We start from the raw sequence: 19,763 nt of genomic DNA, 5'->3' as shown, positions 1-19,763 counted from the left end.
TTCTCCAGCACCATATTTCAAAGGCATCAGTTCTTCAGTGCTCAGCCTTCTTTATGGTCAAACTCTCATATCCTTGCATGACTACAGGAAAAACCATAACTTTGATTATATGGACCTTTGTTGGCAAAGTGATGTCTCTGCTTTTTAATCTGCTGTCTAGGTCTCAGGGCTATAAAACTTGGCTACTAGCCCACCTAAGGTTTTAGCTCTCCCTTGAGCTCGCCCCACTGTCCTAACAGTGTCTCTCACTCTAATAAACTTTATTTTCCTCTCATTCCACCTCATGTCTGGAAATTCTTTTCCTACCCAGGCATAGAACATGACAGTAACCAGCCTCTGCCTTTCAAGAGTCACCTTACCTCAGTATAAACTCAGGTTCTGAAAAGAGCTTATGAGTAAACCATACGCCTCTCATCTCTATCATTCAGGAAATTCCAGGGATTTTAGAATTAGCAGCTCTGTGTCCAAAACCAAAGACAAGACCAATACATATATCAGTAATTAACTTCCCTGGTGGCTCAGAGGTTAAAGCTTCTGCCTCCAATGCGGGAGACCTGGGTTCAATCCCTGGGTCAGGAAGATCCCCTGGAGAAGGAAATGGCAACCCATTCCAGTAGTCTTGCCTGGAGAATCCCATGGACGGAGGAGCCTGGTAGGCTACAGTCCCCGGGGTCGCAAAGAGTCGGACACGACTGAGCGACTTAACCTCACCTTATGTGTTTCTTAACCATCTAACATATAACAAAGTGTGCTACCATTTTTATTGGTTTTCTATCTTTCATTAATGTGTTGCTGATGAAATTTTCAAATGTTGCGCCCCATCTCCATTTTTTCCGTCAGAGTATTCTTTGCATGATTTTGCATAACATGGTGATTTTGTGAAATGCAAATATCACATTAAGCAGAACTGGCTGTATTTAGAACACTTCCTGGTACATGATAAGTTCAATAAATCATAATTATTATGCTAAACAGATTGAAGGCCTGAAGGAAGAAATACTAGCACACATTTTAGGGACTGAAGAAGCTCTTTGTGAGAAGCAGATTGGGAGGAGTGAAAGAGAGTGAAGAGGAAGATAGAAGCAAAACAAGAAGGGCATGGCAAAATCTAAGATTTGAACTTGATTCTAAAAGTCATGGGAAACCATTGAAAGGTTTTGAGAAAGGAATTCAGATGATCAAATTTTCCCTTTAGAAAGACCCTCTTAACACAAGTCCATGTGCCCAATACACCCTGAGGCCAAATAATTGGAAACTTTGGAGTCTGGAGCAGAGAAATGTTTATCACAGGGCCATGCAAGGGGACCAGTGGGGTCATGCCCTAAAATGCCCCAGAGCTCCTGGAAGAGTTTCAGCCAAGCACTTTTAAAAAACTAGGTGGAGTCGGTTCGGTGGGTTGCAGGGTCTGAGATCAGCTTGTGCACAACTCTGTGATGGCTGATGGTGAGGTAGCAGGGCGGTATCACACGGGTGAACATCAGCAGTCCTTAGGCTCCAGGAGGCTGGGGCTGTGTGCTCATCATTGTCAAATAGTTAACATATTCCATTAACTGGGGAGGGGAAGGTTTTTTATATCTGCAAAACAGCTCAGGAAATATGCATCAAATACTACTATCTAGGTACTTCTGAGAGGAGCTAAAGTAGAAGATATGGGGCAGGCCTTTTCCAATAAGGCCCCATGGGGTTCTACTCCATTACTACCCCTGTGGTTTTATGTGAACAATAGACTGGGGAATGATCTGTCTAAAGGCAGACTGAAGCTGAATCCTTCCTCTGTATCCTGACACCAAATTAAATCTTGGAGATAGAGTTTTGGGTGAAGTAGAAAAAAATAACTTCTCTGTTTTGTCAGCTAAAGGGGGCTACCATGGGCTAATGTCCTCAAAACTGTGTGTCCTGACCTGGAGAGGGTAATGAGAAGATTTATAGTAATGGTTCAAAGACAGGACAATCAGCTCATGGGCAATCTTCTGATTAGCTGGTGGTAGCCAAAGTACAATTACTCTGGCAACCTGCTGTGAAGAATGGATTTGTTAGAAAAGACCTTGATGCTGGAAAGATTGAGGGAAGCAGGAGAAGGGGGCAACAGAGGATGAGATGGTTGGATGGCATCACCGACTTGGTGGACATGAGTTTGAGCAAACTCTGGGAGATGGTGAGGGACAGGGAAGCCTGGTGTGCTGCAGTCCATGGGGTCACAGAGTTGGACATGACTAAGTGACTACACAACAAGGTGAGAGGGAGTCAGCATCAGTGCTCTGGTTCCAGAACACTGGACTGTTCTGGTTTCTGGTCTGGGGGTCTACGTGCCTGTGGGCACCATACCATTAATTCCTCTCATGTGGTGGGGGTTTTAGTATCTGCAAAACAACTCAAAGATATTGTTAGATGCATCCTTGAGGGGGAACTAGTACCCTGTCCCAAGGCTGCACTATCATTTTTTCAATTTTTTACTGCTCCTCCCTTGTCTCTGCATACTGTCCCTTCCCCAGCTAGCAACTGTTTGAACCTGCCTGTTGGAACTCAGGGAAGGGAGACTGAATGAAGCCTATTTCCTGTAATGAAGAAATGGGGGACACAGAAAGGCTTTTAAACCCAGGAGAGCTACACAGTCCTGCTCAGTTTCAAAATCAAGTAGTTTAAAATGGTTCTTACAAAAATATGGACAAAAAATAGTGTTGCATAGACTGGAGGAGTTAAAGCACAAATAGCTAGAAAGTTAGGAGGTGAAATGAACAGGATTTAGTGGGATGGCAGGAAATGAGGGAGAAATAAGAGTCAAGGATGATTCCAGGTTCCAGGTTTGACAGTCTATGACACTTCCTGAGAAAATGAAAAAGAGAAAAAAGGTTTGGGAGGGAAGATGATGAATTTTGAGTACACTGGGCTTCAACTGTGAAATTATTGTGAAACCAAGAACAGGTAAGATGGAAAGTCCAGGGCCCAGCATTTCCCCAGGATTCAGATAGGACAGAGATGTTCAGATGGAATGAAAGCTTAGTGGATATTTTAATCCAATTATACTTGACAAAACATGATTTTGTGCTTCTAAGGAGAAAGTATCTGGTAGAATCTGCAGTGAGAGTCTGGAATCCAGTGTCTTTCACAAGTTTAAGAGCGTTTAGTTTTATTTCAGTCCATCCAGAGCTATGCTGTGAAAAGTTTTGATGAGATAAGTGTAAATGAATCTGAAACTGATATAAATGTTTACACAGCCACTTAAAAACGAAAAAAGAGAGTGTTTAGGACAAAGTACACTCTGAATGTCTCTGAACCCAAAACATCTTTAAAAAGGGTATAAAATGTGCCAGGGCAACCAAACTGAGGTCCATCCATCTTTAATTATAACAGAGCCACATTGATAGAAACCAGAAAACATTACCCAACCCGCTTCCTTGAATGGCAATAAAAACCCAATGAAAAATCCCATTTTTGTGCTTTCTACTTGCATCAAACTCTAAGTGGATGAAAACTGGAGCAATTGAATTTCTTTTAAAAAACATTATTGTTTTTGGAATTTTATTTCTAGCTGGGATAAATTTGTAGGATAAATTGGTAGACTCTTATTCCACTTAGCTTCTGTTTTCAACGAAGCTTAGCAAATGAAGTGGAGAAGCACTGCTATAATTATAGTCTCTAAATGCGTATGGATCACGATATACTATGTCATTATACAGTATGTGCAAAGCTGAAATAAACACTGGGCTTTCTGAACACAATACCTAAAAAACAACTAATTGCAATTTACCTTTGTTCTGCTTGTGGGGCTTCTCTTAGTATACACCAACCATGTTGTATAAAAATTCTTCAAACAAAGAATTATCTGAAAAAATGCAGTAGCCAAATAAAGGTATACTTCAACTAACTGCATTTGTTTTTATGACAGCATGACATGAAAGTGGAGGTTTAAATTTTTTTAAAATAATTACTGTCTGCTGAACTCATAGGGACCAGAGATTTATAAATATTTTGAAAAATACTGTCTTTGGAACTTGTTCTTATTTGCGGATCATAAGTGAAGCAAAAAAAAAAAAAAAACCATTCTGGATTTGACTTGAAATTATTTGTGGGGAAAAGAAGCCATGAACTACACATTTCAAAAGCTTTTAGAAGGACAGAGTAAGAGAGTCAGGAGAAGTGGTAGCCACGTGTGAGCAGGGGTGGGCTCTGTGAGCTACACTTGTGCACCGACAGGAAGAGACTGGACATGGATATGTGCAAGGTAGATGCAAGGAAGGCTGTGTAGTGTGCGATCCTACCCGTATTTGAATGGTAGGAAGCTTGGTTACTTATCAACTGTTAGAGGGACAGCCTAGGAATGAGAAGTTGTGGCTTGTTTTTTTTTGTCACTCTTGAATAATGGTGGAGGGAGTTCAAACAAGTGTTGGTGTTTGTGTGTGTGTGTGTGTGTGTGTGTGTGTAACCAGAAGTGCTATGGGGTGGGTTATAAGAAATGACTACATTTAATAGCACAGGATATGCAGTAGAAACAGTTTATGAGAGGCAGCAAGGAATTCTCTGGAATGTGAACAGCTGCATTATGGCTGAAGACCATGTTATCTACAGTGATTAAGAACTTAGGGTCTGTAGTCACTTTCTGGGGCAAATCTTGACTCTCATTTTGTAACCTTGGGCAAATTATCTCTCTTCTCAAAATCTCAGTCTTCTCACCTAATAGAATGGAACAATTACATCACCTATCCCATAATGGGCTTCCCAGGTGGCACAATGGTAAAGAATCCTCCTTGCAATGCAAAAGACACAAGTTTAATCCCTGTCAGTAGGAAATGGCAACCCACTGCAATATTCTTGCCTGGAAAATCCCATGGACAGAGGAGCCTGATGGGCTACAGTCCATGGAGTCGCAGAGTCAAACATGGCTGAGGATGTATGCACCTACTACCCCGTAATACTGAGAATTCAATGAGAGTCTGAGTAGAACACTTACCACAGGGCTCAGTATATAGAAACTGCTTTATAATCATTAGCTATGAGAATCACATTTTTAGCTAGTGTTATTTTTTTCTGCTTTTGTTATTATCACTTTCTTCATCTCATTTTCCTAGGGTCATTTTGTTGCTTTTGTCCAAGTTCTGCTTCAGGGAATTTACTGAGGCTGTGACTTCGTATATACTAATGATAATAAATGTTTATGAAAGCTAACTTTTCTGAGATATTTTAAGAAGTTCTTTATATACAGGTTTGTTTAATTCTGACAATAATCCTACAATGCGGGTATGATTATTATCTTAATTATACAGATGAGGACACTGATATTTTAAGGAAGTTAAATAATTTATCCAAGATTACATAGCTTTCAAAGCCCATTGTTAAGCCTAAATTAAAAACAAATGAAGGATCAGCAAATAAATAATGATCCAGGTACGGATCCAGAAAGGGTGATGTATTAGCTTACTGTAGCGAAGTACCACACAATGGGAGGCTTAAACAACCAAAATGTATTGTATCTCAGTTCTGGAGGCTGGAAGTCTAAAATCAAGTCTTTTGGATAATCGTTAAGGTTATCCTTTTCCCCGGTGGCTCAGTGGTAAGTAATCTGCCTACAATGCAGGAGACGTGGGTTCAATCCCTGGTTCAGGAAGATCCCCTGGAGAAAGAAATGGCAACCCATTCCAGTATTCTTGCCTGGGAAATCCCATGGACAAAGGAGCCTGGCAGGCTACAGTCCATTTGATCTTGGTGTTCCTTGGCTTGTTGACACATCACCCTGATCTCCTTCGTTTTCACATCAAGCGCTCCCTGTGTGCGTGTATGTCTGTGCTCAGGATTTGCCTTTTCATAAGGGCACTTGTCATATTGGATCAGAGCCCAGTTTAGTGACCTCATATTAAGTCATTACATTTTCAAGGATGGTATTTCTAAATAAGATTACATCCTGAGATATAGGGGTTAAGACTTTAACATCAGAATTTTGAGGGGATAAAATTTAACCACAGTGGTTGACAAATCCCTAGAGAAATGAATCAAAAGTAAGCTTTCAGGTAATTCAGGTTTCTGAGCAGAGCTTCTTAAGTAGCTGTTGACCTGTAAACCAGTATGGCTCTGATAAGATCGACAGAATTTCCGGTGGACATTAAAAAACAGAAAACAAACAACTCTCCTCTCCTAGGGCTAAGCAGTCTCTTTTCCATTTTATGTTTCTTTGTAACAAGCAAAGGCAAGTTACTGGATGTGGCTATGGGCACTGTTACCGTCTCTGGGATTATCTAGGGGTCTTGTCCCTGTTGTTGACAGCAGATCAACAATTTTGAAATGAATGTGACATAGTGCTACTTAAGAGTAACAGATTTTTTATTCTATAAAATAAGTTTACACATTTTAGTAGTTCACCCCAAAACTATCTGACCATAATATCATGTTTAAAAGTGAAGGCAATAGATACTCAAAGAAATGCATATCTGCATTCCCCAAAACGTATGCCCTGAATCTAGAAAAATGGTGCTGATGAACCTATCCTCAGTGTGGGAACAGAGATGCAGACGGAGAGAATGGACTTGTAACACAGTAGGGAAAGGTGAGGGTAGGACGAATTGAGAGAGTAGCATTGATATATATACACTACCATGTGTGAAACTGGGCTTCTCTGGTGGCTCAAGCAGTAAAGAATCTGCCTGTAATGCAGGAGACCTGGGTTCAATCCCTGAGTCAGGAAGATCCCCTGGAGAAGGGAATGGGTACCACTCCAGTATTCTTGCCTGGAAAATCCCATGGACGGAGGAACCTTGCAGGCTACAGTTCATGGGATCACAAAGAGTTGGACATGACTGGGCAACTAACACTAACTATCTATTTTATGTGTAAAATAGATCGCTAGCGGGAAGCTGCTGTATAGCCCAGGGAGCTCAGCTTGGTGCTCTGATGACCTAGAGGGCTGGGAAGGGGACGGGATGGAGGCTCAAAAGAGAGGGAATATAGGTATACATATGACTGATTGACTTCATTGTACAGCAGAAACTAATAAAACATTATAAAGCTATTATCAGTTCAGTTCAGTCGCTCAGTCGTGTCCAACTCTTTGTGACCCCATGGACTGCAGCATGCCAAGGTTCTCTGTCCATCACCTACTCCCAGAGCTTTCTCAAACTCATGTCCATCAAGTCGGTGATACCATCCAACCATCTGATCCTCTGTCGTCCTCTTCTCCTCCTGCCTTTGATCTTTCCCAGCATCAGGGTCTTTTCCAGGGAGTCGGTTCTTCGCATCAGGTGGCCAAAGTGTTGGAGCATCAGCTTCAGAATCAGACCATCCAATGAATATTCAGGACTGATTTCCTTTAGGATGGACTGATCCTTGCAGTCCAAGGGACTCTCAAGAGCCTCCTCCAAGACCACAGTTCAAAGTCATCAATTCTTCGGCACTCAATTTTCTTTGTAGTCCAAATCTCACATCCATACATGACTAATAGAAAAACCATAGCTTTGACTAGACAGACCTTTATTGGCAAAGTAATGTCTCTGTTTTTTAATATACTGTCCAGGTTGGTCATAGCTTTTCTTCCAAGGAGAAAGTATTTTAACTTCATGGCTGCAGCCACCAGCTTCAGTGATTTTGGAGCCCCCAAAATAAAGTCTCTCACTGTTTCTGTTTCCCCATCTATTTGCCATGAATTGATGGGACTGGATGCCATGATCTTTGCTTTTTGAACATTGAGTTTTAAGCCAGCTTTTTCACTATCCTCTTTCACTTTCATTTAGAGGCTCTTTAGTTCTTCTTCAATTTCTGCCATAAGGATGGTGTCATCTGCGTATCTGAGGCTATTGGATATTTCTCCCTGCAATCTTGATTCCAGCTTGTGCTTCATCCAGCCTGGCATTTCCCATGATGTACTCTGCATAAAAGTTAAATAAGCAGAGTGACAATATACAGCCTTGATGTACTCCTTTCCCAATTTGGAACCAGTCTGTTGTTCCATGTCTGGTTCTAACTGTTGCTTCTTGACCTGCATACAGACTTCTCAGGGGGCAGGTCAGGTGGTCTGGTATTCTATTGCCTCCACTAGCTTTGTTCGTAGTGAAGCTTCCTAAGGCCCACTTGACTTCGCATTCCAGGATGTCTGGTTCTAGGTGAGTGATCACACCATCGTGGTTACCTGGGTCATTAAGAGCTTTATTGTGTAGTTCTTCTGTGTATTCTTGCCACCTCTTCTTAATATTGCCCACTTCTTTTAGGTCCATACCATTTCTATTCTTTTCTGTGCTCATCTTTGCATGAACTGTTCCCTTAACATCTCTAATTTTCTTGAAGAGATCTCTTAGTCTTTCCCATTCTGTTCTTTTCCTCTATTTCTTTGCACTGATCACTGAAGAAGGGTTTCTTATCTCTCCTTGCTGTTCTTTGGAACCCTGCATTCAAATGGGAGTGTCTTTCCTTTTCTCCTTTGCCTTTAGCTTCTCTTCTTTTCTCAGCTATTTGTAAGCCCTCCTCAGACAATCATTTTGCCTTTTTGCATTATACTATTATATTTCAATTAAAAAGCTATTATACTTCAAATAAAAATTTTCTTAAAGAAATAATTTTTTTGAAAAGTCATGCCCTGAAAAATTCATCATCAAACCATTCCAAACTGGAATTAACACAAATTCTATCAACAGAATAATGGATAAATAGTACAGTGACTATTGTAAGCATAATGATGAACAAAAGAACCCAGATACAGCATAGTATGTAATGTATGAGTCCTCCCATCAAGCATTAAAACAGGACAATTCGCTGTTGGCTGAGAGGTTATCCTTGGGGACAGTTGTGACTGGAAGGGGATGAAAGGGGGCAGTTCTGGGTACTGACGATGCTCTGTTTTTTTTGTCTGGTTGTTGACAACATGGTATGTTCCACTTGTGAACACTTATTAATCTGCATTCTTATGGCATGGACATTTTTCTCTCAGAATGTGCTTTAATATAAGATTATTAGTCAGAGAAGAATTACCGAATAGGAATATGAAATCTCTACAGGTTTTTTTTTTTTTGTTTCATAAAAATATGGAATTACATTTTTATTCTTGAATATTAAAATTTTGTGAATTGTAAATAATTTCTCTCTACCCCCATAATACCATCGCTGAACAAATATTTCCAGGGTAAGAATCAAGCATTTATCCTGGCTTCTCTGTACAAAATATACCACTGGTAACCACATAGTAGAAGAGGGGAAGTATCTCTGGATAAAAGCATTTTATCTAATAAATGAAAAAGAACGATGGATTTGCAGTGCAATGAGTGACTGGATCAAGACAATGAGAGTCAACAGCTGCTAAGAGCACAAAAAGAGAGACAATCAGATAGGCGACTCCTGGTGAATGTGCAGAATATCACACAGTTTTGCCAAAGGATTTGAACCTGAGTCTGGGCTTCCCTGGTGGCTCAGACAGGAAAAAATCTTCCTGTAACGCAGGAGACCTGGGTTCAAACCCTGGATTGGGAAGATCCCCTGGAGAAGGGAATGGCAACCCGCTCCAGTGTTCTTGCCTGGAGAATTCGGTGGGCAGAGGAGCCTCACAGGCTACCGTCTACAGGGTTGCAAAGAGTCGGACATGACTGAGCAACTAACACTTTCACTTTCTGATCAAGTCTCTGGGTTCAGCTGCTAATTTGTAGGAAATAGAAAGGAGAGAAGAACTGTGCTACGAGTAAGCAGTTTAGAATCAAGTGTGTAGGATAGTCAATAGGGCAAATGTTCCAGATTCCTTAATAGATAGACTATAGGAACAACAGAGAGTTGGAGGGGAAATCTATGGATTAAAACTGATATAAAATGTGAACTTTAAAAAATGAGTAAAATTAAACTATAGTCTGTAGAAATGGACATTTCTGTGAGCTCTATGAAAGTCGGTATAGCAGTTACTTTGGGAGAAGGAAAAGAACAGGGATTGTGATTGAAATGGGCCGTGAGTCTTCCCCTGGGTCAGGACTACAAAAAGACCTTTTAACAACGCATTAGGCTATACTTTGTTTGGAAAGGCATTCTGTGTTTATGATTTGTTCTTACAATAAAATAGTTTTAAAAGTCAATGAAATCATATATTAAGTTATTGACATTTCTTTACTGTTCTTTGAAAATAAAATCTCTTGGCCATTTGCCTAAACTTGCCCCTTTTGGGAAAGTTACACAGATAGAAGGTGCTTTTACTGTTCTTAAAAGCAATGGTTGAATTACTCTCTGGTTTAGAAGAAAGCTTCATGAGCAGTATACTGATTCTGTTGTTTAGCAAATTGTAATTGACCTAAAATATTTCCAGGTGTTAAATGCCACTTAATTCACCAGTATTTGAAAACTTTCTGTGTATTAATGGTTATCATCAATTGCACTTAAAGATTGCAATTACAAAGTTTTCTCACTATTTAGGAAGGAGATACTAATTAACAAAACAGAAAAAGGGACTTTGAGCAGTTACACTCCTCTATAAAAACAGCCTAAGAGTGCATCAGCAGATGAATGCATAAAGATGTCGTATACCTTGGGGTGTGGTGCAAGTGCTGAGTCGCTCAGTCATGTCCGACTCTTTGTGACCCCATGCACCGTAGCCCACCAGGCTTCTGTGTCCATGGGATTCTCCAGGCAAGAATACGGGAGTGGGTGGCCATGCCCTTCTCCAGGGAATCTTCCTGAATTGGGGATTGAACCCGTGTCTCTTCTGTCTGCATTCGCCTGCACTGGCAGGTGAGTTCTTTACCACTAGCCCCATCTGGGAAGTCTGTCATGTATATATATAATATATATTATAGTATATATATACATGTATGTGTGTGTATATATATATATATATACACACACACAATGAAATAATATTCAGCCATGAGAAAATAGATTGTCCTGCCATTTGTGGCAACATGTCTGGACCTTGAGGATATTAGGCTGGTTCTGTACTCTTGTCTCTTGTGGCTCTTTAAAAAAAAAAAATCTTCTCACTGTAAGAGAGGAATTCTGGGGCCCCTCTGGTTTCTTTGGGACTCAAAGGCTGTGATACCCACAGATTTCTCTTTCCCTAGCCCACTTCAGAGCCATAAGTGGTTAATCTTCGTGTTTAGGTCTGTCTTTCAATTTTCTATTTCTTAACAATGCTTTTCAACACTGTGTGTTCAGAGTGTGTTTACAATAGAAGTGTTCCTAACAAAAGATTTTTAACCCTGTGGATGCTAAGAGAGGTAATATCTACCATTGCTATGAGTTAAAATACTTCAACTGAAGGTGAGTTCAACAGATTGAAACATGTTCCATCAACCAGAAGAGCTCAAAACATTACCCTTCATTATGTAATGGTTACGCATTTTAATCCTAAGAACAATTATCCTACTAGATCAAAGAGCTTTCAGGGCTAGAAAGAGGCTCTTCTTAGGAATCTTTGTCCATCATATAATTTTTATGTGATAAGTGGTGCTCCGTAAAAACAGGAGTAGCTCTAAAATAAAGATAATGAACTGTCCTGGTTTAGTAATGCTTGGGAAAATCGGGCACTTTTTGTTACATCCATTATTGCATCATTTGCACATTAGCCTTCTTTTAAATATTGAACAAAATGACACTCTGGGAACATGCATAAAGATATTAGAGGAAAAATACATATTTTCATTAGTTGTGGTCATCGTGTCTTTTGGTCAATTAGAGTAGGAAGTTGTCTCACTAATGGACAGGTCTTCCTTATATTGAAATTATATTTCAAATCAATTTCTTTTCAATATTATCATTGCTTTTCATAGCTTACCTGCATTATTATTGCTTTAGTCATAGATGAGAGAAACTCTCCAGTATTAAATATATATATATATATATATATATATATATATATATATATATAGGGAGAAGTTAGTATAATTTTCAGATTACCACAGATGTTAAAATTCCAAGAGCTCAAATAATTGTCAATTTTGCCCATTTTGAAGCTGCATTTTTAAATTTCATAGTTATAGTAGTTAAAAATAAAACAAAAGCAAAGGCTGTAACAACGCCTTAGAAGAATTAAGAAAAAAATTTAAATAAAAAGTATTATTAGTTAATTGGGCAAAAATGTCAAATAAAAACTTCTTTGCCTGCAGCATTGTGGGGAAAAAATGATAGTTTTGTTGAAGAAAAGAAAGAAAATTCTCTCTCTAAAAACTGATGATAGAGATTGCAGATTGAACTTGAACTTTTATTTCTCCTCCCTCCAAAAACAGAAAGTAACAGAAATGGGATTATGTAAGTGTGTGTGCATAGCTGTGCCTGGCTCTTTGCAACCCCATGAATTGTAGCCCACCAGGCTCTTCTGTCCATGGAATTTTCCAGGCAAGAATACTGGAGCATGTTGCCATATCCTGCACAAGGGGAACATCCCGACTCAGGGATGGAACTTTCATCTCCTTCGTTTATAGCATTGACAGGCGGACTCTTAACCACTGAGCCACCTGAGATGATATCTGATAAGAGAGACATTTTCAAATACAAAAACTCTCAAAAAATGTATCCCCTATATTTCCTTTCTTACTGAGTTACTGGAAGTGATATTTTATTAAAACAATGTAATAAATGAAAAGATAGAAAGGTTGGTATACTAGGATAAGGGGGATGCCCTAGAATAGAGCATGCATGTTTAGTCACTCCAGTCATGTTCGACTTTTTGTGACCCCATGGACTGGAGCACCCCCCCCCCACCCCCAACCCCAGACTCCTCTGTCCATGGGATTCTCCAGGCAGCAATACTGGAATGAGTTGCCGTGTCCTCCTCCAGGGGATCTTCCTGACCCAGAGATTGAATCCATGACTCATTTCTCCTGCATTGACAGGCAGGTTCTTTACCACTATCGCCACCTAGGAAGCTCACTAGAATAGAGCGGGGGAGAGAATTCCTAAGGTGATAATGAAAATAAATCCTGCGGTGACAGCCAGACAGCCATTGATGCCATTGGTCTTGACATCAGGGTGTTGTCGTAAAGCAGGGAAAATTGATAGACGATATGGGGGAGAGTAGTAGTGAGTAGGGATGCATTTATAAGTACAGAGGAAATGACAACAGCAAAACAAAGGAATCATTTTCTCCAAAAAGAACTAAATCTTGCAAGAAAGGAGAAGATATTTTAGAATGTAGCATGACTTATGCCAGAGTACACGATTAATAATGCATCAGTCAGTCAGTCAGTTCAGTGGCTCAGTTGTGTCCAACTCTTTGCGACCCCATGAATCACAGCACACCAGGCCTCCCTGTCCATCACCAACTCCTAGAATTTACTCAAACTCATATCCATCAAGTTGGTGATGCCATCCAGCCATCTCGTCCTCTGTCGTCCCCTTCTCCTCCTGCCCCTAATCCCTCCCAGCATCAGAGTCTTTTCCAGTGAGTCAACTCTTCGCATGAAGTGGCCAAAAGTATTGGCGTTTCAGCTTCAGCATCAGTCCCTCCGATGAACATCCAGGACTGACATCCTTTAGAATGGACTGGTTAGCTCTCCTTGCAGTCCAAGGGACTCTCAAGGTCTTCTCCAACACCATAGTTCAAAAGCATCAGTTCTTCAGCACTCAGCTTTCTTCACAGTCTAACTCTCACATCCATACATGACCACTGGAAAAACCATAGCCTTGACTAGATGGACCTTAGTCAGCAAAGTAATGTCTCTGCTTTTGAATATGCTATCTAGGTTGGTCATAACTTTCCTTCCAAGGAGTAGAGTAAGCATCTTTTAACTTCATGGCTGCAATCACCATCTGCAGTGATTTTGGAGCCCAAAAAATAAAGTCTGACACTGTTTCCACTGCTTCCCCATCTATTTCCCATGAAGTGATGGGACCGGATGCCATGAGTTTCGTTTTCTGAATGTTGAGCTTTAAGCCAACTTTTTCATTCTCCTCTTTCACTTTCATCAAGAAGCTCTTTAGCTCCTCTTCACTTTCTGCCATAAGGGTGGTGTCATCTGCATATCTGAGGTTATTGATATTTCTCCCGGCAATCTTGATTCCAGCTGTGCTTCTTCCAGCCCAGTTTCTCATGATGTACTCTGCATATAAGTTAAATAAGCAGGGTGACAATATACAGCCTTGATGTACTCCTTTTCCTATTTTATAGTCATACATACTAATCTAACCAAAGTTATGATATAAATCTACTGGGAGGGTGAGGATATGAAAAGTGTAAATATCCATGGATTGAGTATGTAAATGAAAGTTAAACTATCATTTTCCATAGTGAACATTCATTCATGGAAAAACCAAGAAGTTTCACATGAAATCCTTTGGAGAGGGGCATGGCAACCCACTCCAGTATTCTTGCCTGGAGAATCCCATGGACAGAGAAGACTGGCAGGCTACAGTCCATGGGATTGCAAAGACTTGGACACAACCAAAGCAAATTAGCACAGCACAGCAATAAAATCATGTTATTAAGAAATATCAAGATGGATACCAAGGGAAATAGCTTTAAAAAAAATAGAAAGAGAGTAGTTGCTTCTTGTAAGTATGAGGTGGTGTTTATGCGGGTAGAGGCACTTTGGTTTGTTTGCTTTTTGGAGCAAGTTTTGTAGAACTACATGACAATTTTAGCTGTGGGCACACATAATAGAGTCAAAAACAAAGAAAGGTGTTCAGAAAACAATCTCTGAAGGATTTTGTGATGGCTAATTTTATGCATTTTCTTGGCTGGTTCATGGAGTGTAAAGATATTTGAGTAAACACTATTTCTGGCTATGTCTGTGACAGTGTTGCTGGGTAAGATGACCACCTGAATCAGGAGACTGAGAAAAGCCAATGGCTCCCCTCAGTGTTGCTGGGCATCTTCTAATCCACTGATGGCTTGAATACAACAAAAATGTGGTGAAGAAGAATTTGTTCACTTCTCAGTCTCTCTCTGTGTCTCTATCTCTGTTGGCTTCTGTCTCTGTCTCTCTATCTCCCTGACTGAGCTGAGACTTCTATCTTCCATCTACAAACTGGAGTTTACATCGTTAGTGCTTCTGGTTCATGTCTTCAGACCTGGACCAGAAATTATACCATCAGTTCTCCTGGTTCTCAGGCCTTTTGACTTGCACTTGAACAGTGCTACCAGTTTTCCCAGGTCTTAAGCTTGTAGACAAACAAATTATTGGGACTTCTCAGCCTCTGTAAGAACCCTAATACGGTACTATAGCAAGATAATGTATTGTGTCTTTTCCTATGGTTAAAGTTTTACTGGCTTAATGTAGACTTAACAGTTTCAGTTAAGAATTTTCTATGTTCTTTTTTGGCTAAGAGAAAGCAAGATTATGCTTAAGGTATTTGATAGTATTTTTAAAACATTCCTCAGAAAAGATCATCTCAAAACAGAGACCTTATTTAGGAACAAGGGTCACTCCAATAATTTCACAAATGATGTCAGTCTTCAAAGTTTTCTACGTTCTCACGAGCTCAAAAAATCTTTCTTTTTTAAAATAAAAAGTATTTTCTAAGCTGAAAGACTACTTATTTTTTATGAATCAGGGAAAATAGACTCTTCCAAGCTGTTGACCTCAATATAGACAGGTGAATAAAGTTCCTAGTTTGAAGATTCTTCAAATCCTCTTCAGATGTACCAATCAGGTCATCTGACTTCCACCTATCCCATCAAAGACAAATTGCTTGAAAATGCTGATATTTCTTCTACTTCCTGAAAGTTAGTCTTTTTCTCCTTTTGAAGGACTAGAATTGAAATGAACATGATCACAAGTGATGGAATAAAGAATTTAATGAGTTTTTTTAAAAGACAATTTTTGGCACCTGCAAAACTAGACCCAGTTTATATTAATAGTTTCCAGAGATTTTTCTGATTCTTGTAAGTAAAAGGGGGATTGCTTATGGAAAACTAGGTGCCAAATACAGTGGAGATTAGACCACTCAGAGTTCTGATTTCCAGAGATGATTTTAGTCTTGATTCCAGAGCACAGATCCAGCTGAGATGACTGTCACAAGAAGCAATGCCCACCTACGCCAGTGTACCTGATCCTCTGGTTGGTCCTACTTTGGAATACAGTCCATGAATCCTTAGCCCTACATCTCTGGCTGAGACCTCATATTTAACCCATATGAACCTCTTGCTCCTGAATGATGTAACAATGGTAGCTGGAGTAGATTGCCCAAGTTCACTGCTAATCAAGGAAAGGAAAGGAGGAAGCTATTGTGATGGGGGTTCCCAAGGCTCAGGACCCTCAACGCCCGTTCCTCCCAACCTCTCACATGACCCACCCACCACACTCATCACTTTCTCTCTCTTAATATCTCCCCTCCCAACCCACTTACCATTATCTGTCCTTCAATAACATAATCATTAGAGTCCTTCTTTTGGCAGTCCAATTTTACATTATTAATTCTTGGATCATTTTTTTTTTTCTCTCAAAACTCAAGATTTTGCTTCACTGTCCTGGAATAAAGCTTTGCTGGCAAGGTATCCAACCATGTTTTGAGTATACACAAGTCCACAAAAATTTTTTAATTTAATAAGTTTATTGATTGAAGTGTAAATTTGTTTTTGTTGATTATTTCTGCAAGCAATTACCCTCATTATGATCTTACCCAAAAGAAATTTGTCTTTCTTTTTCCCTCAAGCACATGATCTCACTAGCCTGGAAAGAAGAAATAAAAATGTTTCATTTGAAAATAAAACATGTGCTTAATTCACAGTGTTAGGTTGACGGCATGACTGAAATAAATTATTACTCCTGTTTGTGGGTATAGTTAAAAGACTGATGGGTGACAAGTAGTTCTTTTGGAATTTGTCATGAAAACACACACAAGCACACATATTTAAGCACACATTCCAGTTGCAGTCATTCTTAATGGAGCTATGCAGGATGAAGGGGATATAAAGCTATATCAAAAGGGAACTTCACAATATGATACCATCATAAATGTTTGATAGGAAAGAGCTCAGACTCATTTGTTACACTAGGCTCAGAAAATTATCTCTCTCCTCCCACTAGGAAAACTAAAGGGGGGCAGTTACTCATCTCTCCATCTCTTGACCTCTTGACTGTAGTCACAGGACCTAAGGGTGGTAAACAGGTATTCCTGAAGAAGCAAGATGAAGCAAGATTCACCACCCTTCTTGGAAAGCTTTAAAGCCACCAGTTCAGTTCAGTTCAGTCGCTCAGTCATATCTCACTCTTTGCAACTCCATGGACTGCAGCACACCAGGCCTCTCTGTCCATCACCAACTGCCAGAGTTTACTTAAACTCATGTCCATTGAGTCGATGATGCCATCCAACCATCTCATCCTCTGTTGCCCCCTTCTCCTCCTGCTTTCCATTTTTCCCAGCATCAGGGTCTTTTCAAGTGAGTCAGCTTTTCGCATCAGGTGGCTAAAGTATTGGAGTTTCAGCTTCAACATCAGTCCTTCCAATGAATATTCAGGACTGATTTCCTTTAGGATGGGCTGGTTGGATCTCCTTGCAGTCCAAGGGACTCTCAAGGTCTTCTCCAACACCACAGTTCAAAAGCATCAATGCTTTGGTGCTCAGCTTTCTTTATAGTCTAACTCTCATATCCATACATGACTACTGGAAAAACCATAGCCTTGATAAGATGGACCTTTGTTGGCAAATTAATGTTTTTGATTTTTAATATGCTGTCTAGGTTGGTCATAACTTTTCTTCCAAGGAGTAAGCATCTCTTAATTTCATGGCTGCAGTCACCATCTGCAGTGATTTTGGAGCCAAAAAATTAAAGTCTGACACTGTTTCCATTGTTTCCCCACCTATTTGCCATAAAGTGATGGGACTGGATACCATGATCTTTGTTTTCTGAATGTTGAGCTTTAAGCCAACTTTTTCACTCTCCACTTTCACTTTCATCAAGAGGCTTTTCAGTTCCTCTTCACTTTCTGCAATAAGGGTGGTGCTTATATTTCTCCCAGCTATCTTGACTCTAGCTTGTGCTTCTTCCTGCCCAGTGTCTTTCATGATGTACTCTGCATATAAGTTAAATAAGCAGGGTGACAATATACAGCCTTGACATACTCCTTTCCCTATTTGGAACCAGTCTGTTGTTCCATGTCCAGTTCTAACTGTTGCTTCCTGACAGGCATACAGATTTCTCAAGAGGCAGATCAAGTGGTCTGGTATTCCCATCTCTTGAAGAATTTTCCATAGTTTATTGTGAACCACATAGTCAAAGACTTTGGCATAGTCAATAAAGCAGAAATATGTGTTTTTCTGGAACTCTCTTGCTTTTTCCATGATCCAGCAGATGTTGGCAATTTGATCTCTGGTTCCTCTGCCTTTCCTAAAACCAGCTTGAACATCTATAAGTTCACGGTTCACAAACTGCTGAAGCCTGGCTTGGAGAATTTTGAGCATTACTTTGCTAGCGTGCGAGATGAGTGCAATTGTGTGGTAGTTTGAGCATTCTTTGGCATTGGAATGAAAACTGACCTTTTCCAATCCTGTGACCACTGCTGAGTTTTCTAAATTTGCTGTCATATTGAGTGCAGCACTTTCACAGCATCATCTTTCAGGATTTGAAATAGCTCAACTGGAATTCCATCACCTCCACTAGTTTTGTTCATAGTGATGCTTCCTAAGGCTTACTTGACTTCACATTCCAGGATGTCTGGCTCTAGGTGAGTGATCACACCATCATGATTATCTGGGTCATGAAGTTCTTTTTTGTACAGTTCTTTGCATATTCTTGCCACCTCTTCTTAATATCTTCTGCTTCTGTTAGGTCCATATCATTTCTGTCCTTTACTGAGCCCATCTTTGCATGAAATGTTCTTGTGGTGTCTTTCTTGAGGAGAGCTCTAGTCTTTCCCATTCTGTTGTTTTCCTCTATTTCTCTGCACTAATCACTGAGGAAGGCTTTCTTATCTCTCCTTGCTATTCTTTGGAACTCTGCATTCAAATGGGTATATCTTTCCTTTTCTCCTTTGCCTTTCACTTCTTTTCACAGCTATTTGTAAGGCCTCCTCAGACAGCCATTTTGCTTCTTTGCATTTCTTTTTCTTGGGGATGGTCTTGCTTCCTGTCTCCTGTACAATGTCACAAACCTCCATCCATAGTTCATCAGGCACTCTGTCTATCAGATCTAGTCCCTTAAATCTATTTCTCACTTTCACTGTATGATCGTTAGGGATTTGATTTAGGTCATACCTGAATGTTATAGTGGTTCTCTCTACTTTCTTCAATTTAAGTCTGAATTTGGCAATAAGGAGTTCATGATCTGAGCCACAGTCAGCTCCTGGTCTTGTTTTTGTTGACTGTATAGAGCTTCTCCATCTTTGGCTGCAAAGAATATAATCAGTCTGATTTCAGTGTTGACCATCTGGTGATGTCCATGTATAGAATCTTCTCTTGTGTTGTTGGAAGAGGGTGTTTGCTATGACCAGTTTGCATTCTCTTGGAAGAACTCTAGCCTTTGCCCTGCTTCATTCTGTACTCCAAGACCAAATTTGCCCATTACTCCAGGTGTTTCTTGACTTCCTACTTTTGCATTCCAGTCCCCTATAATGAAAAGGACATCTTTTGGGGGTGTTAATTCTGAAGGTCTTGTAGATCTTCATAGAACTGTTCAACTTCAGCTTCTTCAGCATTACTGGTCGGGGCATAGACTCGGATTACCGTGATATTGAATGGTTTGCCTTGGAATTGAATAGAGATCATTCTGTCATTTTTGAGACTGCATCCAAGCACTGCATTTTGGATTAAAGCCATCACCCCTCTTCAAATCACTCTTAGTGAGTGTGTCTGTTGTCAGTCTCAGCCTATCAATGGTAATGGGATTGTCTAGAAATACCTTGGGGCACTCATTGGGCCTGAACTACTTGTGATGAGCTCTC

This window comes from Ovis aries, chromosome 2, assembly GCF_016772045.2.
Source record: "Ovis aries strain OAR_USU_Benz2616 breed Rambouillet chromosome 2, ARS-UI_Ramb_v3.0, whole genome shotgun sequence".
NCBI lineage: Eukaryota > Metazoa > Chordata > Mammalia > Artiodactyla > Bovidae > Ovis > Ovis aries.
The sequence above is the reverse complement of the archived record's forward strand: the minus strand, read 5'-3'. Positions refer to the sequence as shown.